The sequence below is a fragment of the Cetorhinus maximus genome, chromosome 1 (genome assembly GCF_964194155.1).
Source record: "Cetorhinus maximus chromosome 1, sCetMax3.hap1.1, whole genome shotgun sequence".
Taxonomy (NCBI): Eukaryota; Metazoa; Chordata; class Chondrichthyes; order Lamniformes; family Cetorhinidae; genus Cetorhinus; species Cetorhinus maximus.
In genome coordinates, this window is record NC_135879.1 from 97,598,068 (window position 1) to 97,619,072 (window position 21,005).

Here is a 21,005-nt window from a genome sequence, read left to right on the forward strand (position 1 = left end):
TTGGCAACTAACAGGAGGAGAAGGTACCATGAACATGCCTATCCCCAGTTATGGTGATGCCCAGCACGTGCGACAAGTGCAGAGGGGATACCTTTACTTTCTGTTCTTCTGGGATTCCCACCATTATAGATTCCACCACATGGCCAGTTTGGTTCATTTCATGTGACATTAAGACACTGTTGAATGCATTGGACACAGCAAAGGCTGTCAGCTCTAATATCATCATAGCTGTAATGTTGAAGACTGCTGCACCAGAGCCGCCCAATCATCTTGCCAGGCTTCTCCAGCTGTGACAGTGGTATTTACCTGACAATATAGAAGATTGCCCAGAAACGTGCCACCCACAAAAGAAAATCAGGAAAACAAATCATGCTGATAGCTGCCCTATCTGCCTTCTCGCAATCATTAGTAAAATAAAGGAAGGAGTCATCAATAATGGCATCAAGCAACATCTAATTACCAATAACAGGTTTTGCCAGAACCAATTGGGTACAGAACTCATTGCAGCCTTGATTGAGATATGGACATTCGAACTGAATGCCAGGGGAAAGATGCAGATGGCTACTCTCGACACCAAGGCACATTTGACCAAGGGTGGCAGCAAAGATTTCGAGCAAAACTGGGGTCAAGAGGGACAAATGGGAAAAGCCTGAGGTAGTTGGAGTCATAGCTGACATGAAGGAAGAAAGATAGTTGTGATTGTCAAATAGAAATCATCGCAGGCTCAGGAGTTCCTCAGGGAAACATCCACAGCCCAATATCTTCAGCTACTTCACTAATGATCCTCCTTCCATTATGAGGTCAAGAGAGGTACTGTTTGTGATGATTCCAGAGTTCTCAGAGGGTTGAAGCAGCCAAAGGCAGTCCTACAAAATGCAAGTAATGACCATCTCAAATAAAAGAAACCTGATCCGTTTTACAATTTTTTTTGTATTCTATTTATTAAACCTTTCAAATACTAACGAGGATCTGAACACAAAACTGAAGTACTTGTTTTTGTTTATTCTAAAACATTTGTCTGTGGTTTCTGCATTTCTTGTATGATTTGTTCTTCATAAGTAAAAGAGGCCATTTAAGATAAAAAAGCTAGGTCTTGAGTAACGTCTTAAAGGAAGAGAGAAAAGTAGAGACTTAGAGAGAATTCAAGAACTTAGGGTCCTAAGTAGCTGAAAAATGGGAGCAGAGATTGTGGTCTGAAATTGTTGACCTTAACATTGAGTCCAGAAGACTGCAAAGTGCCTAATCGAAAGATGAGGTAGTTTTCCTCGAGCTTGATTGAACTTCATTGGAGCGAGGACAGAGTGAGAGTGGAACCTAGCTAGGAAAGAATTGGAATGGTGAAGTTTCAAGGGAACAAAAGTTTTGATGAGGGTTTTAGCAGCAGATGAGCTATTATAACAATTTTTTTCCTGAATGATTCGGGAAGATAAATACTTTCAAAGCAGTCAGGAAGATTAAATGTGAGAAATTAAATGAAAAGTATAGCTGCATTGGCCGGGAATCGAACCCGGGCCTCCCGCGTGGCAGGCGAGAATTCTACCACTGAACCACCAATGCAATGTGTATGGAAAGCTTTTGTGCAGAGATTTCGTAGCTTTAGATCTAAAGTTTCCCAAATGATTTATGCATATGGTTTCAATTTTGTTTATTTAAGAATTAAACTGAAGTTAGAAACATTATTCCTTCTTGCTGAACTTCAATTTTAAAACATCTCAATGCATTTAATTTTGTTCTAGAAGTGGAAGAGGTATTGCAGAAGTAAAATATTCGAAAAAAATAAATTTTTGCATCTACAATTTCACTCCATTTGAAAGTTGTATAATATTGGCTAATGAGAGTAAAGTTAAATAAAGTACAGATAAGCAAGAACAAACTTTTTATTCTAAGCAAGAACAAATGTTTTATTCTCAGCAAAATGGCAAGAGGCTGTATGTAAGGCAGAGAGGCTTTGAAATAAGTTACTCAACCTGAGTGAACAAGTGATAATCACTGGGGTGCTGCTTCTATAATAATGTGGACATATTTTTTAAAAACTGTGAGGAGTTATATATTTTTATTATGAGAGAATCAGAGAACCCCTCACTATGTTGCAAAACTAACTTGTTTATATTCTTGATATCCAGCTAACATAGAAGCTGCAGATCCAGTAATCTGTGCCACCGCTCAAAAGGAATTTTGGTCTCCAGAACAGCAGAAATACAGGCTGAGGCCCTGTGAGGGGTGGAGTGGGGGCGAGGGAGGCAGAATTTAAAAAAAAACACAACTCTGGCACCATCTAGAGGTTGAAAATCTTTGCTGCCTTCTGATTCCTCGTGTCCCTATTTATCAGAAGGTCACATATTATAGAACTAAATTTCATAAATCTATGATGAAAGAGAATTTCAGCAAATATGATTCCTGAAATCATTACATTTTGGAATATGACATACCATATACCATAAACAATAAAAAAATGTAGATGCCATATTATTCACATCAAAATTATGCTTAAGTAAAATTTACAGTGCAGGAATGGGCCATTTGGCCCTGCTGGTCAATGCCAGTGTGAATGCTCAATTAAATGCATCATTTCCTTTTGGTCCATAATAATACATGTATGGTTTAATACATAAAGATTGTTGTGAATATTAAAAAGCAGCAAAACAGGGATGATGTCATAAACCAAAAGAATGAAATGTAAGGAATTGGTTGATGCTACTGCCTCTACCTGAGATGAGATGCTGATTTAGTCGCACTAGTACAATGGCAGATCCTTACCATTGCAATAGCTTGGTGTAAGAAGATGCAATTTCCCATATGTTAACATGTTAGATTCCCTTGCTTTCCATTCTGTCCTTATCTCAATGGGCTAAGGCCTTTATCACCAAATCTCGACTTGCTCCGACCCTTCACCCCTCTGGCACTTCTGCCTCTGTTCAGCATCTCACCTTTTCCAACCCCCTTGCTCCTTTCAAATCATTTATCGAAACCATCCACCCTAGACTCATGCAAAGTTTTTTTTTACAAAGATGGAGATATCCTCTATCCTCCCCTCCCTTAGCTTCTGCACCAACAACTTCTCATCCTTGGGCATTGAAACCTCCATCTGAACTCACCCCGCCCATGCTTCTCTGAATACGCTGCCCTCCTATCCTCCCTTAACCTTACCCTCCATATAAACCCACATTCCCATATTTATGGCCAAACGCCCAAACTTCCCACATCAATTCGCCTCTCCAATTCCTTCATTGTAGTCAGGTTCTTGTATTCCACACTCTTCACGTTGCCAATTCTATCTTACTACCTCTGTGCCGCCCTGAAAATAAACTCTGCAAATTTGATCAAAAGAGATGCAATTTGTTTTATCGGTCTTCTGGGCTTGAAGTAAGTCCCAACAAAGGTCATCAATAACTCCTGCTGCACAACAGAAAAATTTGCCATCAAAACAAAAACAACTTGCATTTACATCATACCTTTAACATAGTAAAACAACCTAAGGTACTTGAAAGAAACATTGTCAAAGAGGTGAGAATTCTACCACTGAGCCACCAATGCAACGCAACACCTTCTAATGCTCTTCTTTTTTCAAAAGCATTCACTTCTGAGCAATCCCATTTCCTAATATTGTCCCTTTATTCCTTAAATTGCAACCAATTTTCTCACTAACACATGAGCCACAACACCACAAACATCTCTCAAGCCGCTCTACACCCCCATTTCATTCACAACCACATTTCAAGCTTTCAACATTCTTCTAACCCACCTGCGCTGTGCCTCAAGTCCTCTCTCATGCAATCTGATTCTCCCCCAGTGCAGTTCTGCCTTCACCTCATCAATGTAAAAATGCTAACAACTTGTTCAAATCATTTGCGGCCTCTATTTTGACTCTCACTTCACACCACTGCGTTAGCACTTCATGCAATATGTCACCTTCTTCAAGCCACTACATTTCTTTACAGCCGCCTGACTGTGCTAGCATCGAGCCAAGTTACAACTTCAAGCTTTTTAGACCATAAAACCATAAGACATAGGAGCAGAAATTAGGCCATTTGGCCCATCGAGTCTGCTCCGCCATTCAATCATGGCTGATAAGTTTCTCAACCCCATTCTCCCGCCTTCTCCCCGTAACCTTTGATCCCCTTACCAATCAAGAACCTATCTATCTCGGTCTTAAATACACTCAATGACCTGGCCTCCACAGCCTTCTGTGGCAATGAATGCCATAGATTTACCACTCTCTGGCTAAAGAAGTTTCTCCTCATCTCTGTTCTAAAAGGTCTTCCCTTTACTCTGAGGCTGTGCCCTCGGGTACTAGTCTTTCCTACTAATGGAAACATCTTCCCCACGTCCACTCTATCCAGGCCTTTCAGTATTCTGTAAGTTTCAATCAGATCCCCCCCTCATCCTTCTAAACTCCATTGAGTATAGACCCAGAGTCCTCAAACGTTCCTCATATGTTAAGCCTTTCATTCCTGGGATCGTTCTCGTGAACCTCCTCTGGACCCTCTTCAGGGCCAAAACATCCTTCCTGAGATACGGGGCCCAAAATTGCTCACAATATTCTAAATGTGGTCTGACCAGAGCCTTATAAAGCCTCAGCAGCACATCCCTGCTTTTATATTCTAGTCCTCTCGAAATAAATGCCAACATTGCATTTGCCTTCCTAATTATTGACTCAACCCGCAAGTTAACCTTAAGAGAATCCTGGACCAGGACTCCCAAGTCCCTTTGCACTCCAGATTTCTGAATTCTCTCCCCATTTAGAAAATAGTCTATGCCTCTATTCTTCCTACCAAAGTGCATGACCTCGCACTTCCCCACGTTGTATTCCATCTGCCACTTCTTTGACCATTCTCCTAACCTATCCAAATCCTTCTGCAGCCTCCCCGCCTCTTCAATACTACCTGTCCCTCCACCTATCTTTGTATCATCTGCAAACTTAGCCAGGGTGCCCTCTGTTCCTTCATCTAGATCACTAATGTATAAAGTGAAAAGTTGTGGTCCCAACACTGACCCCTGCGGAACTCCATTAGTCACCGGCCGCCATCCTGAGAAGGACCCCCTTATCCCCACTCTCTGCCTCCTGCCAGACAGCCAATCTTCTATCCATGCTAGTACCTTGCCTCTAACACCATGGGCTCTTATCTTACTGAGCAGCCTCCTGTGCGGCACCTTGTCAAAGGCCTTCTGGAAGTCCAGGTAGATAACATCCATTGGCTCTCCTTTGTCTAACCTACTCGTTACCTCATCAAAGAATTCTAACAGATTTGTCAGGCATGACCTCCCCTTGATGAAACCATGCTGACTTTGCCCTATTTTACCATGCACTTCCAAGTATTCTGAAATCTCATCCTTAATAATGGACTCTAAAATCTTACCAACGACCGAGGTCAGGCTAATCGGCCTGTAATTTCCTGTCTTTGGTCTCACTCCCTTCTTAAACAGGGGGGTTACATTAGCGATTTTCCAGTCCTCTGGGACCTTCCCTGACTCCAGTGATTCCTGAAAGATCACCACTAATGCCTCCACTATCTCTTCAACCATCTCCTTCGGAACTTTGAGGTGTAATCCATCTGGTCCAGGTGATTTATCCACCTTCAGACCTTTCAGTTTTCCTAGCATCTTCTCCTTGGTAATGGCCACCATTCTCTTGAAATTTGGGGATGTTATTCATGTCTTCCACCGTGAAGACTGACACAAAGTACTTATTCAGTTCCTCCGCCATTTCTTTGTTCCCCACTACTACTTCTCCAGCGTCATTTTCCAGCGGCCCAATGTCCACTTTTGCTTCTCTCTTACCCTTTATATATCTAAAAAAACTCTTGCAATCTTCTTTTATATTACTGGCTAATTTACCCTTATATTTAATCTTCTCCCTCATTATTTCTTTTTTAGTTGTCCTCTGTTCGTCTTTGTAGGCTTCCCAATCCCCTGGTTTCCCACTGCTCTTCGCTGCATTGTATGCTTTCTCTTTAGCTTTTATACTGTCCCTGACCTCCCTTGTCAGCCATGGTTGCCTCGTCCTCCCTTTAGTATGCTTCTTCTTCCTAGAGATGAATTTTTGCTGTGTCTCCCAAAATACTCCCAGAAACTCCTGCCATTGCTGTTCCACTGTCTTTCCTGCTAGGCTCATCACCCAGTCAATTCTGGCCAGCTCCTACCTCATGCCTCTGTAGTTGCCTTTATTCAACTGTAATACCGTTACATCTGATTCCAGCTTTTTCCTCTCAAATGGCAGGGTAAATTCTATCATATTATGGTCACTTCCTCATAAGGGTTCCTTCACCTTAAGCTCCCTTATCAAATCTGCCTCATTACACGTCACTAAATCTAGAATTGCCTGTTCCCTAGTGGGCTCCACCACAAGCTGCTCCAAAAAGCCATCTCGTAGACATTCCACAAATTCCTTTTCTTGGGATCCACTACCAACCTAATTTTCCCAGTCTACCTGCATATTGAAATTCCCCCATGATCACTGTAACCTTGCCTTTCTTACACGCCGTTTCTATCTTCTGGTGTATCTTGTGCCCTACATCCTGACTACTGTTCGGAGGCCTGTACATAACTCCCATTATGGTTTTTTTACCATTGCGCTTCCTCAACTCTACCCACACAGATTCTACATCATCTGACCCTACGTCATTTCTTGCTATCGATTTAATTTCATTTCTTACTAACAAAGCAACCCCACCCTCTCTGCCAACCTGCCTATTTTTTCGATAGGGTGTATATCCTTGGATATTTAATCCCAGTCCTGATCTCCTTGCAGCCATGTCTCCGTGATACCCACCACATCATACCTACCAATTTCAATCTGCGCCACAAACTCATTTACCTTATTTCGTATACTGCGTGCATTCAGGTACAACACCTTCAGTCCTGTATTTCCTGTCCCCATTCTCATTGTCGTACCTTTATCTGATGTGCTTGAAGGTAGATTCCTAGCCCTTTCCAAACAACCACATTTCAAGCTTTCAACATTCTTCTAACCCACCAGCGCTGTGCCTCAGCTCCCCTCTCCTGCAATCTGATTCTCCCCCAGTGCAGCTCTGCCTTCACCTCATCAATATAAAAATGCTAACAACTTCTTCAAATCATTTGCGGCCTCTATTTTTACTGACACTTCACACCACTGCATTAGCGCTTCATGCAATATGTCACCTTCCTCAAGCCACAAGATTTCTGTACAGCCGCCTGACTGTGCTAGCATCGGGCAAAGTTGCAACTTCAAGCTTTTTGATGGAATCCAGCTCCTTCCGACCAAAGGTATATTCCTTGCGCCATTCCTGATTTCCTGCCAGCTATATTATTTCCCCTCATTCTCTCCTAAGAAATCTGTCAAGGGCAGAATGGGCCGTGAAACAAAGGAAAGTGTCAGCCCAATCCTCCACCAAACAAGTGTCATTTGGAACCTATGTTTATTTACACAATTGTTTTAAACCACTAGCAGCCTTGCTGGGATCTTAACTCACATCAGCATTTGAGTTATCCGGGCCTCTGCATCATGATGCCAACAGCATTAGCATCGTGCTATCACCTCCTGTGCCCTCGTGCCCTGAATGTCATTCTGGTCACCAAGCGTCAGGAAGGAACTCAAGGCTCCCGACTGAGGGAAAGAAGAGGTCAACCAGCTTCAGCTCAGGATGACGAACTTTGGCTCTTTGCAAAGATTTGAGAAGCTGGGATTCTGCAAACTGCAGCAGGTGTGGCTGATTAAGGGGAAAACTTACACATTTACAAAGACTCTCACACTTTCCTACCGACATCACCTCAGGTAAATGAGGTGTGAAACTCTGAACGGACTCTGATAAGAAGCAAATTGACATTCCGCCTCCTCCCAATACGGTTGGAAAACAGCACTGGGAAGAGCCTCGGATTGTTCTCCGACATGAAAGGCGGCATTTGCAAGCACTTTGTTGTTGTTGTTGTTGTTTGTGTGCGCAGCCAGATATTGCATTCTATGCAGAATAGTGGTGCCTGAGAAACAATTCATGGTAAGAAGTGAATTGGGTTAGGAAGAGTGAAAAGTGGACAAGTCTGAAGATGTGAGAAGTTTGTTTTAATTTTGCAGACGGTGATGAAGGTAGAAATGTTGTGAAAGTTGATGATGAGAGAGTGGCTTTAAGAGAAAATGAAAGGAGGAGCGTGGTGTTTAAAGACAAGTGTGTGAAGTGGGAGTGCTGAAGTGAGCTGAAAGTAAAAGGAAGGCTGTTATGAAGCAGATGTTGAAAAGTTGCATGAGCAAAGTGCTGAAGATATTGATGTGGTGGGAGCGGGTGTGCAGAGCAGTGAAGTATTTGGAGGAATGAAAGTGCAGAGGAAGAAGAAAAAAGGAGGGTCTTGCATTGGCCGGGAATCGAACCCGGGCCTCCCGCGTGGCAGGCGAGAATTCTACCACTGAACCACCAATGCCAGAGGCTGTCAAAAGACAGCCGATGCAGTCCATTTCTTGACAGGCTTCAATTTGTAGCCCCAGTGAATCTGTCAATGACATTGAGTGGTTGCACAGGACACAGTTCCATTGCAAGCGAGACTGCAGCAAGAATTGAAAGAGCAACTAAAGGCTGACCTTGCATTGGCCGGGAATCGAACCCGGGCCTCCCGCGTGGCAGGCGAGAATTCTACCACTGAACCACCAATGTAATCGCTGCTTCCCCTTTTCATCTTCTCCTTTTTACAAATGCATTCACTTCTCACCGATCCCATTTCCTTCTGCTGTCTTTTCAATCCCTAAATTGCATCCAATTTTCTCACTAATACCTGAGCCACAACACCACAAACATCTCTCAAGCCGCTCTACACCCCCATTTCATTCACAACCACATTTCAAGCTTTCAACATTCTTCTAACCCACCTGCGCTGTGCCTCAGCTCCCCTCTCCTGCAATCTCATTCTCCCCCACTGCAGCTCTGCCTTCACCTCATCAATGGAAAAACGCTAACAACTTCTTCAAATCATTTGCGGCCTCTATTTTTACTCTCACTTCACACCACTGCATTAGCACATCATGCAATATGTCACCTTCTTCAAGCCACTACATTTCTTTACAGCCGCCTGACTGTGCTAGCATCGGGCCAAGTTGTAACTTCAAGCTTTTTCATGGAGTCCTGCTCCTTCCGACCAAAGGAATATTCCTTGCGCCATTCCTGATTTCCTGCCAGCTATATTATTTCCACTCATTCTCTCCTAAGTAATCAGTCAAGGGTACAATTGGCCTTGAAACTAAGGAAAGTGTCAGCCCAATCCTCCACCAAACATGAGTCATTCGGAACCTATGTTTATTTACACGATTGTTTTAAACAACTAGCAGCCTTGCTGGGATCTTCACTCACATCAGCATTTGAGTTATCCGGGCCTCTGCGTCATGATGCCTGCAGCATTAGCACCGTGCTATCCCCTCCTGTGCCCACATGCCCTGAATGTCATTCCGGTCACCAAGCTCCAGGAAGGACCTCAAGGCTCCCGACTGAGGGAAAGAAGAGGTCAACCAGATTCAGCTCAGGATGACAAACTTTGGCTCTTTGCAAAGATTTGAGAAGCTGGGATTCTGCAAACTGCAGCAGGTGTGGCTGATTAAGGGGAAACCTTACACATTTACAAAGACTCTTACACTTTCCTACCGACATCACCTCAGATAAATGAGGTGTGAAACTCTGAACGGACTCTGATAAGAAGCAAAGTGACATTCCGCCTCCTCCCAATATGGTTGGAAAACAGCACTGGGAAGAGCCTCGGATTGTTCTCCGACATGAAAGGCGGCATTTGCAAGCACTTTGTTGTTGTTGTTGTTGTTTATGTGCGCAGCCAGATATTGCATTCTATGCAGAATAGTGGTGCCTGAGAAACAATTCATGGTAAGAAGTCAGTTGGGTTTAAAAGAGCGAAACGTGGCCAAGTCTGAAGATGTGAGAAGTTTGTTTTAATTTTGCAGACGATGATGAAGGTAGAAATGTTGTGAAAGTTGATGATGAGAGAGTGGCTTTAAGAGAAAATGAAAGGAGGAGCGTGGTGTTTAAAGACAAGTGTGTGAAGTGGGAGTGCTGAAGTGAGCTGAAAGTAAAAGGAAGGCTGTTATGAAGCAGATGTTGAAAAGTTGCATGAGCAAAGTGCTGAAGCTATTGATGTGGTGGGAGCGGGTGTGCAGAGCAGTGAAGTATTTGGAGGAATGAAAGTGCAGAGGAAGAAGAAAAAAGGAGGGTCTTGCATTGGCCGGGAATCGAACCCGGGCCTCCCGCGTGGCAGGCGAGAATTCTACCACTGAACCACCAATGCCAGAGGCTGTCAAAAGACAGCCGATGCAGTCCATTTCTTGACAGGCTTCAATTTGTAGCCCCAGTGAATCTGTCAATGACATTGAGTGGCTGCACAGGACACAGTTCCATTGCAAGCGAGACTGCAGCAAGAATTGAAGGAGCAACTAAAGGCTGACTTTGCATTGGCCGGGAATCGAACCCGGGCCTCCCGCGTGGCAGGCGAGAATTCTACCACTGAACCACCAATGCAATCGCTGCTTCCCCTTTTCACCTTCTCCTTTTTACAAATGCATTCACTTCTCACCGATCCCATTTCCTTCTGCTGTCTTTTCAATCCCTAAATTGCATCCAATTTTCTCACTAATACCTGAGCCACAACACCACAAACATCTCTCAAGCCGCTCTACACCCCCATTTCATTCACAACCACATTTCAAGCTTTCAACATTCTTCTAACCCACCTGCGCTGTGCCTCAGCTCCCCTCTCCTGCAATCTCATTCTCCCCCACTGCAGCTCTGCCTTCACCTCATCAATGGAAAAACGCTAACAACTTCTTCAAATCATTTGCGGCCTCTATTTTTACTCTCACTTCACACCACTGCATTAGCACATCATGCAATATGTCACCTTCTTCAAGCCACTACATTTCTTTACAGCCGCCTGACTGTGCTAGCATCGGGCCAAGTTGCAACTTCAAGCTTTTTCATGGACTCCAGCTCCTTCCGACCAAAGGGGAATATTCCTTGCGCCATTCCTGATTTCCTGCCAGCTATATTATTTCCACTCATTCTCTCCTAAGTAATCAGTCAAGGGCACAATTGGCCTTGAAACTAAGGAAAGTGTCAGCCCAATCCTCCACCAAACACGAGTCATTCGGAACCTATGTTTATTTACACGATTGTTTTAAACAACTAGCAGCCTTGCTGGGATCTTCACTCACATCACCATTTGAGTTATCCGCACCTCTGCGTCATGATGCCTGCAGCATTAGCACTGTGCTATCCCCTCCTGTGCCCTCGTGCCCTGAATGTCATTCCGGTCACCAAGCTTCAGGAAGGACCTCAAGGCTCCCGACTGAGGGAAAGAAGAGGACAACCAGCTTCAGCTCAGGATGACGAACTTTGGCTCTTTGCAAAGATTTGAGAAGCTGGGATTCTTCAAACTGCAGCAGGTGTGGCTGATTAAGGGGAAACCTTACACATTTACAAAGACTCTTACACTTTCCTACCGACATCACCTCAGGTAAATGAGGTGTGAAACTCTGAACGGACTCTGATCAGAAGCAAATTGACATTCCGCCTCCTCCCAATACGGTTGGAAAACAGCACTGGGAAGAGCCTCGGATTGTTCTCCGACATGAAAGGCGGCATTTGCAAGCACTTTGTTGTTGTTGTTGTTGTTTATGTGCGCAGCCAGATATTGCATTCTATGCAGAATAGTGGTGCCTGAGAAACAATTCATGGTAAGAAGTCAGTTGGGTTTAAAAGAGCGAAACGTGGCCAAGTCTGAAGATGTGAGAAGTTTGTTTTAATTTTGCAGACGATGATGAAGGTAGAAATGTTGTGAAAGTTGATGATGAGAGAGTGGCTTTAAGAGAAAATGAAAGGAGGAGCGTGGTGTTTAAAGTCAAGTGTGTGAAGTGGGAGTGCTGAAGTGAGCTGAAAGAAAAAGGAAGGCTGTTATGAAGCAGATGTTGAAAATGTGCATGAGCAAAGTGCTGAAAATATTGATGTGGTGGGAGTGGGTGTGCAGCGCAGTGAAGTATTTGAAGGAATGAAAGTGCAGAGGCAGAAGAAAAAAGGAGGGTTTTGCATTGGCCGGGAATCGAACCCGGGCCTCCCGCGTGGCAGGCGAGAATTCTACCACTGAACCACCAATGCCAGAGACTGTCAAAGGACAGCAGATGCAGTCCATTTCTTGACAGGCTTCAATTTGTAGCCCCAGTGAATCTGTCAATGACATTGAGTGGTTGCACAGGACAAAGTTCCATTGCAAGCGAGACTGCAGCAAGAATTGAAAGAGCAACTAAAGGCTGACCTTGCATTGGCCGGGAATCGAACCCGGGCCTCCCGCGTGGCAGGCGAGAATTCTACCACTGAACCACCAATGCAATCGCTGCTTCCCCTTTTCACCTTCTCCTTTTTACAAATGCATTCACTTCTCACCGATCCCATTTCCTTCTGCTGTCGTTTCAATCCCTAAATTGCATCCAATTTTCTCACTAATACCTGAGCCACAACACCACAAACATCTCTCAAGCCGCTCTACACCCCCATTTCATTCACAACCACATTTCAAGCTTTCAACATTCTTCTAACCCACCTGCGCTGTGCCTCAGCTCCCCTCTCCTGCAATCTCATTCTCCCCCACTGCAGCTCTGCCTTCACCTCATCAATGGAAAAACGCTAACAACTTCTTCAAATCATTTGCGGCATGTATTTTTACTCTCACTTCACACCACTGCATTAGCACATCATGCAATATGTCACCTTCTTCAAGCCACTACATTTCTTTACAGCCGCCTGACTGTGCTAGCATCGGGCCAAGTTGCAACTTCAAGCTTTTTCATGGACTCCAGCTCCTTCCGACCAAAGGGGAATATTCCTTACGCCATTCCTGATTTCCTGCCAGCTATATTATTTCCACTCATTCTCTCCTAAGTAATCAGTCAAGGGTACAATTGGCCTTGAAACTAAGGAAAGTGTCAGCCCAATCCTCCACCAAACACGAGTCATTCGGAACCTATGTTTATTTACACGATTGTTTTAAACAACTAGCAGCCTTGCTGGGATCTTCACTCACATCACCATTTGAGTTATCCGCACCTCTGCGTCATGATGCCTGCAGCATTAGCACTGTGCTATCCCCTCCTGTGCCCTCGTGCCCTGAATGTCATTCCGGTCACCAAGCTTCAGGAAGGACCTCAAGGCTCCCGACTGAGGGAAAGAAGAGGTCAACCAGATTCAGCTCAGGATGACAAACTTTGGCTCTTTGCAAAGATTTGAGAAGCTGGGATTCTTCAAACTGCAGCAGGTGTGGCTGATTAAGGGGAAACCTTACACATTTACAAAGACTCTTACACTTTCCTACCGACATCACCTCAGATAAATGAGGTGTGAAACTCTGAACGGACTCTGAAAAGAAGCAAAGTGACATTCCGCCTCCTCCCAATACGGTTGGAAAACAGCACTGGGAAGAGCCTCGGATTGTTCTCCGACACGAAAGGCGGCACTTGCAAGCACTTTGTTGTTGTTGTTGTTGTTTATGTGCGCAGCCAGATATTGCATTCTGTGCAGAATAGTGGTGCCTGAGAAACAATTCATGGTAAGAAGTGAATTGGGTTAGGAAGAGTGAAAAGTGGCCAAGTCTGAAGATGTGAGAAGTTTGTTTTAATTTTGCAGACGGTGATGAAGGTAGAAATGTTGTGAAAGTTGATGATGAGAGAGTGGCTTTAAGAGAAAATGAAAGGAGGAGCGTGGTGTTTAAAGACAAGTGTGTGAAGTGGGAGTGCTGAAGTGAGCTGAAAGTAAAAGGAAGGCTGTTATGAAGCAGATGTTGAAAAGTTGCATGAGCAAAGTGCTGAAGCTATTGATGTGGTGGGAGCGGGTGTGCAGAGCAGTGAAGTATTTGGAGGAATGAAAGTGCAGAGGAAGAAGAAAAAAGGAGGGTCTTGCATTGGCCGGGAAACGAACCCGGGCCTCCCGCGTGGCAGGAGAGAATTCGACCACTGAACCACCAATGCCAGAGGCTGTCAAAAGACAGCCGATGCAGTCCATTTCTTGACAGGCTTCAATTTGTAGCCCCAATGAGTCTGTCAATGACATTGAGTGGCTGCACAGGACACAGTTACATTGCAAGCGAGACTGCAGCAAGAATTGAAAGAGCAACTAAAGGCTGACCTTGCATTGGCCGGGAATCGAACCCGGGCCTCCCGCGTGGCAGGCGAGAATTCTACCACTGAACCACCAATGCAATCGCTGCTTCCCCTTTTCACCTTCTCCTTTTTACAAATGCATTCACTTCTCACCGATCCCATTTCCTTCTGCTGTCTTTTCAATCCCTAAATTGCATCCAATTTTCTCACTAATACCTGAGCCACAACACCACAAACATCTCTCAAGCCGCTCTACACCCCCATTTCATTCACAACCACATTTCAAGCTTTCAACATTCTTCTAACCCACCTGCGCTGTGCCTCAGCTCCCCTCTCCTGCAATCTCATTCTCCCCCACTGCAGCTCTGCCTTCACCTCATCAATGGAAAAACGCTAACAACTTCTTCAAATCATTTGCGGCCTCTATTTTTACTCTCACTTCACACCACTGCATTAGCACATCATGCAATATGTCACCTTCTTCAAGCCACTACATTTCTTTACAGCCGCCTGACTGTGCTAGCATCGGGCCAAGTTGCAACTTCAAGCTTTTTCATGGACTCCAGCTCCTTCCGACCAAAGGGGAATATTCCTTACGCCATTCCTGATTTCCTGCCAGCTATATTATTTCCACTCATTCTCTCCTAAGTAATCAGTCAAGGGTACAATTGGCCTTGAAACTAAGGAAAGTGTCAGCCCAATCCTCCACCAAACACGAGTCATTCGGAACCTATGTTTATTTACACGATTGTTTTAAACAACTAGCAGCCTTGCTGGGATCTTCACTCACATCACCATCTGAGTTATCCGCACCTCTGCGTCATGATGCCTGCAGCATTAGCACTGTGCTATCCCCTCCTGTGCCCTCGTGCCCTGAATGTCATTCCGGTCACCAAGCTTCAGGAAGGACCTCAAGGCTCCCGACTGAGGGAAAGAAGAGGACAACCAGCTTCAGCTCAGGGTGACGAAATTTGGCTCTTTGCAAAGATTTGAGAAGCTGGGATTCTTCAAACTGCAGCAGGTGTGGCTGATTAAGGGGAAACCTTACACATTTACAAAGACTCTTACACTTTCCTACCGACATCACCTCAGGTAAATGAGGTGTGAAACTCTGAACGGACTCTGATCAGAAGCAAATTGACATTCCGCCTCCTCCCAATACGGTTGGAAAACAGCACTGGGAAGAGCCTCGGATTGTTCTCCGACATGAAAGGCGGCATTTGCAAGCACTTTGTTGTTGTTGTTGTTGTTTATGTGCGCAGCCAGATATTGCATTCTATGCAGAATAGTGGTGCCTGAGAAACAATTCATGGTAAGAAGTCAGTTGGGTTTAAAAGAGCGAAACGTGGCCAAGTCTGAAGATGTGAGAAGTTTGTTTTAATTTTGCAGACGATGATGAAGGTAGAAATGTTGTGAAAGTTGATGATGAGAGAGTGGCTTTAAGAGAAAATGAAAGGAGGAGCGTGGTGTTTAAAGTCAAGTGTGTGAAGTGGGAGTGCTGAAGTGAGCTGAAAGGAAAAGGAAAGCTGTTATGAAGCAGATGTTGAAAAGGGGCATGAGCAAAGTGCTGAAGATATTGATGTGGTGGGAGCGGGTGTGCAGCGCAGTGAAGTATTTGAAGGAATGAAAGTGCAGAGGAATAAGAAAAGAGGGTCTTGCATTGGCCGGGAATCGAATCCAGGCCTCCCGCGTGGCAGGCGAGAATTCTACCACTGAACCACCAATGCCAGAGACTGTCAAAGGACAGCAGATGCAGTCCATTTCTTGACAGGCTTCAATTTGTAGCCCCAGTGAATCTGTCAATGACATTGAGTGGTTGCACAGGACACAGTTCCATTGCAAGCGAGACTGCAGCAAGAATTGAAAGAGCAACTAAAGGCTGACCTTGCATTGGCCGGGAATCGAACCCGGGCCTCCCGCGTGGCAGGCGAGAATTCTACCACTGAACCACCAATGCAATCGCTGCTTCCCCTTTTCACCTTCTCCTTTTTACAAATGCATTCACTTCTCACCGATCCCATTTCCTTCTGCTGTCTTTTCAATCCCTAAATTGCATCCAATTTTCTCACTAATACCTGAGCCACAACACCACAAACATCTCTCAAGCCGCTCTACACCCCCATTTCATTCACAACCACATTTCAAGCTTTCAACATTCTTCTAACCCACCTGCGCTGTGCCTCAGCTCCCCTCTCCTGCAATCTCATTCTCCCCCACTGCAGCTCTGCCTTCACCTCATCAATGGAAAAACGCTAACAACTTCTTCAAATCATTTGCGGCCTCTATTTTTACTCTCACTTCACACCACTGCATTAGCACATCATGCAATATGTCACCTTCTTCAAGCCACTACATTTCTTTACAGCCGCCTGACTGTGCTAGCATCGGGCCAAGTTGTAACTTCAAGCTTTTTCATGGAGTCCTGCTCCTTCCGACCAAAGGAATATTCCTTGCGCCATTCCTGATTTCCTGCCAGCTATATTATTTCCACTCATTCTCTCCTAAGTAATCAGTCAAGGGTACAATTGGCCTTGAAACTAAGGAAAGTGTCAGCCCAATCCTCCACCAAACATGAGTCATTCGGAACCTATGTTTATTTACACGATTGTTTTAAACAACTAGCAGCCTTGCTGGGATCTTCACTCACATCAGCATTTGAGTTATCCGGGCCTCTGCGTCATGATGCCTGCAGCATTAGCACCGTGCTATCCCCTCCTGTGCCCACATGCCCTGAATGTCATTCCGGTCACCAAGCTCCAGGAAGGACCTCAAGGCTCCCGACTGAGGGAAAGAAGAGGTCAACCAGATTCAGCTCAGGATGACAAACTTTGGCTCTTTGCAAAGATTTGAGAAGCTGGGATTCTGCAAACTGCAGCAGGTGTGGCTGATTAAGGGGAAACCTTACACATTTACAAAGACTCTTACACTTTCCTACCGACATCACCTCAGATAAATGAGGTGTGAAACTCTGAACGGACTCTGATAAGAAGCAAAGTGACATTCCGCCTCCTCCCAATATGGTTGGAAAACAGCACTGGGAAGAGCCTCGGATTGTTCTCCGACATGAAAGGCGGCATTTGCAAGCACTTTGTTGTTGTTGTTGTTGTTTATGTGCGCAGCCAGATATTGCATTCTATGCAGAATAGTGGTGCCTGAGAAACAATTCATGGTAAGAAGTGAATTGGGTTAGGAAGAGTGAAAAGTGGACAAGTCTGAAGATGTGAGAAGTTTGTTTTAATTTTGCAGACGGTGATGAAGGTAGAAATGTTGTGAAAGTTGATGATGAGAGAGTGGCTTTAAGAGAAAATGAAAGGAGGAGCGTGGTGTTTAAAGACAAGTGTGTGAAGTGGGAGTGCTGAAGTGAGCTGAAAGTAAAAGGAAGGCTGTTATGAAGCAGATGTTGAAAAGTTGCATGAGCAAAGTGCTGAAGCTATTGATGTGGTGGGAGCGGGTGTGCAGAGCAGTGAAGTATTTGGAGGAATGAAAGTGCAGAGGAAGAAGAAAAAAGGAGGGTCTTGCATTGGCCGGGAAACGAACCCGGGCCTCCCGCGTGGCAGGAGAGAATTCGACCACTGAACCACCAATGCCAGAGGCTGTCAAAAGACAGCCGATGCAGTCCATTTCTTGACAGGCTTCAATTTGTAGCCCCAATGAATCTGTCAATGACATTGAGTGGCTGCACAGGACACAGTTACATTGCAAGCGAGACTGCAGCAAGAATTGAAAGAGCAACTAAAGGCTGACCTTGCATTGGCCGGGAATCGAACCCGGGCCTCCCGCGTGGCAGGCGAGAATTCTACCACTGAACCACCAATGCAATCGCTGCTTCCCCTTTTCACCTTCTCCTTTTTACAAATGCATTCACTTCTCACCGATCCCATTTCCTTCTGCTGTCTTTTCAATCCCTAAATTGCATTCAATTTTCTCACTAATACCTGAGCCACAACACCACAAACATCTCTCAAGCCGCTCTACACCCCCATTTCATTCACAACCACATTTCAAGCTTTCAACATTCTTCTAACCCACCTGCGCTGTGCCTCAGCTCCCCTCTCCTGCAATCTCATTCTCCCCCACTGCAGCTCTGCCTTCACCTCATCAATGGAAAAACGCTAACAACTTCTTCAAATCATTTGCGGCCTCTATTTTTACTCTCACTTCACACCACTGCATTAGCACATCATGCAATATGTCACCTTCTTCAAGCCACTACATTTCTTTACAGCCGCCTGACTGTGCTAGCATCGGGCCAAGTTGCAACTTCAAGCTTTTTCATGGACTCCAGCTCCTTCCGACCAAAGGGGAATATTCCTTGCGCCATTCCTGATTTCCTGCCAGCTATATTATTTCCACTCATTCTCTCCTAAGTAATCAGTCAAGGGTACAATTGGCCTTGAAACTAAGGAAAGTGTCAGCCCAATCCTCCACCAAACACGAGTCATTCGGAACCTATGTTTATTTACACGATTGTTTTAAACAACTAGCAGCCTTGCTGGGATCTTCACTCACATCACCATTTGAGTTATCCGCACCTCTGCGTCATGATGCCTGCAGCATTAGCACTGTGCTATCCCCTCCTGTGCCCTCGTGCCCTGAATGTCATTCCGGTCACCAAGCTTCAGGAAGGACCTCAAGGCTCCCGACTGAGGGAAAGAAGAGGACAACCAGCTTCAGCTCAGGATGACGAAATTTGGCTCTTTGCAAAGATTTGAGAAGCTGGGATTCTTCAAACTGCAGCAGGTGTGGCTGATTAAGGGGAAACCTTACACATTTACAAAGACTCTTACACTTTCCTACCGACATCACCTCAGGTAAATGAGGTGTGAAACTCTGAACGGACTCTGATCAGAAGCAAATTGACATTCCGCCTCCTCCCAATACGGTTGGAAAACAGCACTGGGAAGAGCCTCGGATTGTTCTCCGACATGAAAGGCGGCATTTGCAAGCACTTTGTTGTTGTTGTTGTTGTTTATGTGCGCAGCCAGATATTGCATTCTATGCAGAATAGTGGTGCCTGAGAAACAATTCATGGTAAGAAGTCAGTTGGGTTTAAAAGAGCGAAACGTGGCCAAGTCTGAAGATGTGAGAAGTTTGTTTTAATTTTGCAGACGATGATGAAGGTAGAAATGTTGTGAAAGTTGATGATGAGAGAGTGGCTTTAAGAGAAAATGAAAGGAGGAGCGTGGTGTTTAAAGTCAAGTGTGTGAAGTGGGAGTGCTGAAGTGAGCTGAAAGGAAAAGGAAAGCTGTTATGAAGCAGATGTTGAAAAGGGGCATGAGCAAAGTGCTGAAGATATTGATGTGGTGGGAGCGGGTGTGCAGCGCAGTGAAGTATTTGAAGGAATGAAAGTGCAGAAGAATAAGAAAAGAGGGTCTTGCATTGGCCGGGAATCGAATCCAGGCCTCCCGCGTGGCAGGCGAGAATTCTACCACTGAACCACCAATGCCAGAGACTGTCAAAGGACAGCAGATGCAGTCCATTTCTTGACAGGCTTCAATTTGTAGCCCCAGTGAATCTGTCAATGACATTGAGTGGTTGCACAGGACACAGTTCCATTGCAAGCGAGACTGCAGCAAGAATTGAAAGAGCAACTAAAGGCTGACCTTGCATTGGCCGGGAATCGAACCCGGGCCTCCCGCGTGGCAGGCGAGAATTCTACCACTGAACCACCAATGCAATCGCTGCTTCCCCTTTTCACCTTCTCCTTTTTACAAATGCATTCACTTCTCACCGATCCCATTTCCTTCTGCTGTCTTTTCAATTCCTAAATTGCATCCAATTTTCTCACTAATACCTGAGCCACAACACCACAAACATCTCTCAAGCCGCTCTACACCCCCATTTCATTCACAACCACATTTCAAGCTTTCAACATTCTTCTAACCCACCTGCGCTGTGCCTCAGCTCCCCTCTCCTGCAATCTCATTCTCCCCCACTGCAGCTCTGCCTTCACCTCATCAATGGAAAAACGCTAACAACTTCTTCAAATCATTTGCGGCCTCTATTTTTACTCTCACTTCACACCACTGCATTAGCACATCATGCAATATGTCACCTTCTTCAAGCCACTACATTTCTTTACAGCCGCCTGACTGTGCTAGCATCGGGCCAAGTTGCAACTTCAAGCTTTTTCATGGACTCCAGCTCCTTCCGACCAAAGGGGAATATTCCTTGCGCCATTCCTGATTTCCTGCCAGCTATATTATTTCCACTCATTCTCTCCTAAGTAATCAGTCAAGGGCACAATTGGCCTTGAAACTAAGGAAAGTGTCAGCCCAATCCTCCACCAAACACGAGTCATTCGGAACCTATGTTTATTTACACGATTGTTTTAAACAACTAGCAGCCTTGCTGGGATCTTCACTCACATCACCATTTGAGTTATCCGCACCTCTGCGTCATGATGCCTGCAGCATTAGCACTGTGCTATCCCCTCCTGTGCCCTCGTGCCCTGAATGTCATTCCGGTCACCAAGTTTCAGGAAGGACCTCAAGGCTCCCGACTGAGGGAAAGAGGAGGTCAACCAGATTCAGCTCAGGATGACAAACTTTGGCTCTTTGCAAAGATTTGAGAAGCTGGGATTCTGCAAACTGCAGCAGGTGTGGCTGATTAAGGGGAAACCTTACACATTTACAAAGACTCTTACACTTTCCTACCGACATCACCTCAGATAAATGAGGTGTGAAACTCTGAACGGACTCTGAAAAGAAGCAAAGTGACATTCCGCCTCCTCCCAATACGGTTGGAAAACAGCACTGGGAAGAGCCTCGGATTGTTCTCCGACACGAAAGGCGGCACTTGCAAGCACTTTGTTGTTGTTGTTGTTGTTTATGTGCGCAGCCAGATATTGCATTCTGTGCAGAATAGTGGTGCCTGAGAAACAATTCATGGTAAGAAG

General features: G+C 45.1%; 15 non-coding genes across 15 annotated transcripts; all 15 read right to left on the reverse strand.

The window, feature by feature from the left end:
• Window positions 1-1,486: 1,486 nt before the first annotated feature.
• trnag-gcc (transfer RNA glycine (anticodon GCC)) lies at window positions 1,487-1,557 on the reverse strand. The gene has a single exon. It is a non-coding gene; the product is annotated as a tRNA-Gly (tRNA).
• A 6,763-nt stretch (window positions 1,558-8,320) lies between these two features.
• trnag-gcc (transfer RNA glycine (anticodon GCC)) lies at window positions 8,321-8,391 on the reverse strand. Its single transcript has one exon. It is a non-coding gene; the product is annotated as a tRNA-Gly (tRNA).
• A 159-nt stretch (window positions 8,392-8,550) lies between these two features.
• Window positions 8,551-8,621, reverse strand: trnag-gcc (transfer RNA glycine (anticodon GCC)). Its single transcript has one exon. It is a non-coding gene; the product is annotated as a tRNA-Gly (tRNA).
• A 1,559-nt stretch (window positions 8,622-10,180) lies between these two features.
• On the reverse strand, window positions 10,181-10,251 carry trnag-gcc (transfer RNA glycine (anticodon GCC)). The gene has a single exon. It is a non-coding gene; the product is annotated as a tRNA-Gly (tRNA).
• A 159-nt stretch (window positions 10,252-10,410) lies between these two features.
• Window positions 10,411-10,481, reverse strand: trnag-gcc (transfer RNA glycine (anticodon GCC)). Its single transcript has one exon. It is a non-coding gene; the product is annotated as a tRNA-Gly (tRNA).
• A 1,561-nt stretch (window positions 10,482-12,042) lies between these two features.
• trnag-gcc (transfer RNA glycine (anticodon GCC)) lies at window positions 12,043-12,113 on the reverse strand. Its single transcript has one exon. It is a non-coding gene; the product is annotated as a tRNA-Gly (tRNA).
• A 159-nt stretch (window positions 12,114-12,272) lies between these two features.
• Window positions 12,273-12,343, reverse strand: trnag-gcc (transfer RNA glycine (anticodon GCC)). The gene has a single exon. It is a non-coding gene; the product is annotated as a tRNA-Gly (tRNA).
• A 1,561-nt stretch (window positions 12,344-13,904) lies between these two features.
• Window positions 13,905-13,975, reverse strand: trnag-gcc (transfer RNA glycine (anticodon GCC)). The gene has a single exon. It is a non-coding gene; the product is annotated as a tRNA-Gly (tRNA).
• Window positions 13,976-14,134: 159 nt separating this feature from the next.
• On the reverse strand, window positions 14,135-14,205 carry trnag-gcc (transfer RNA glycine (anticodon GCC)). The gene has a single exon. It is a non-coding gene; the product is annotated as a tRNA-Gly (tRNA).
• Window positions 14,206-15,763: 1,558 nt separating this feature from the next.
• Window positions 15,764-15,834, reverse strand: trnag-gcc (transfer RNA glycine (anticodon GCC)). The gene has a single exon. It is a non-coding gene; the product is annotated as a tRNA-Gly (tRNA).
• Window positions 15,835-15,993: 159 nt separating this feature from the next.
• Window positions 15,994-16,064, reverse strand: trnag-gcc (transfer RNA glycine (anticodon GCC)). Its single transcript has one exon. It is a non-coding gene; the product is annotated as a tRNA-Gly (tRNA).
• Window positions 16,065-17,623: 1,559 nt separating this feature from the next.
• trnag-gcc (transfer RNA glycine (anticodon GCC)) lies at window positions 17,624-17,694 on the reverse strand. Its single transcript has one exon. It is a non-coding gene; the product is annotated as a tRNA-Gly (tRNA).
• Window positions 17,695-17,853: 159 nt separating this feature from the next.
• On the reverse strand, window positions 17,854-17,924 carry trnag-gcc (transfer RNA glycine (anticodon GCC)). Its single transcript has one exon. It is a non-coding gene; the product is annotated as a tRNA-Gly (tRNA).
• A 1,558-nt stretch (window positions 17,925-19,482) lies between these two features.
• Window positions 19,483-19,553, reverse strand: trnag-gcc (transfer RNA glycine (anticodon GCC)). Its single transcript has one exon. It is a non-coding gene; the product is annotated as a tRNA-Gly (tRNA).
• A 159-nt stretch (window positions 19,554-19,712) lies between these two features.
• On the reverse strand, window positions 19,713-19,783 carry trnag-gcc (transfer RNA glycine (anticodon GCC)). Its single transcript has one exon. It is a non-coding gene; the product is annotated as a tRNA-Gly (tRNA).
• Window positions 19,784-21,005: the final 1,222 nt, after the last annotated feature.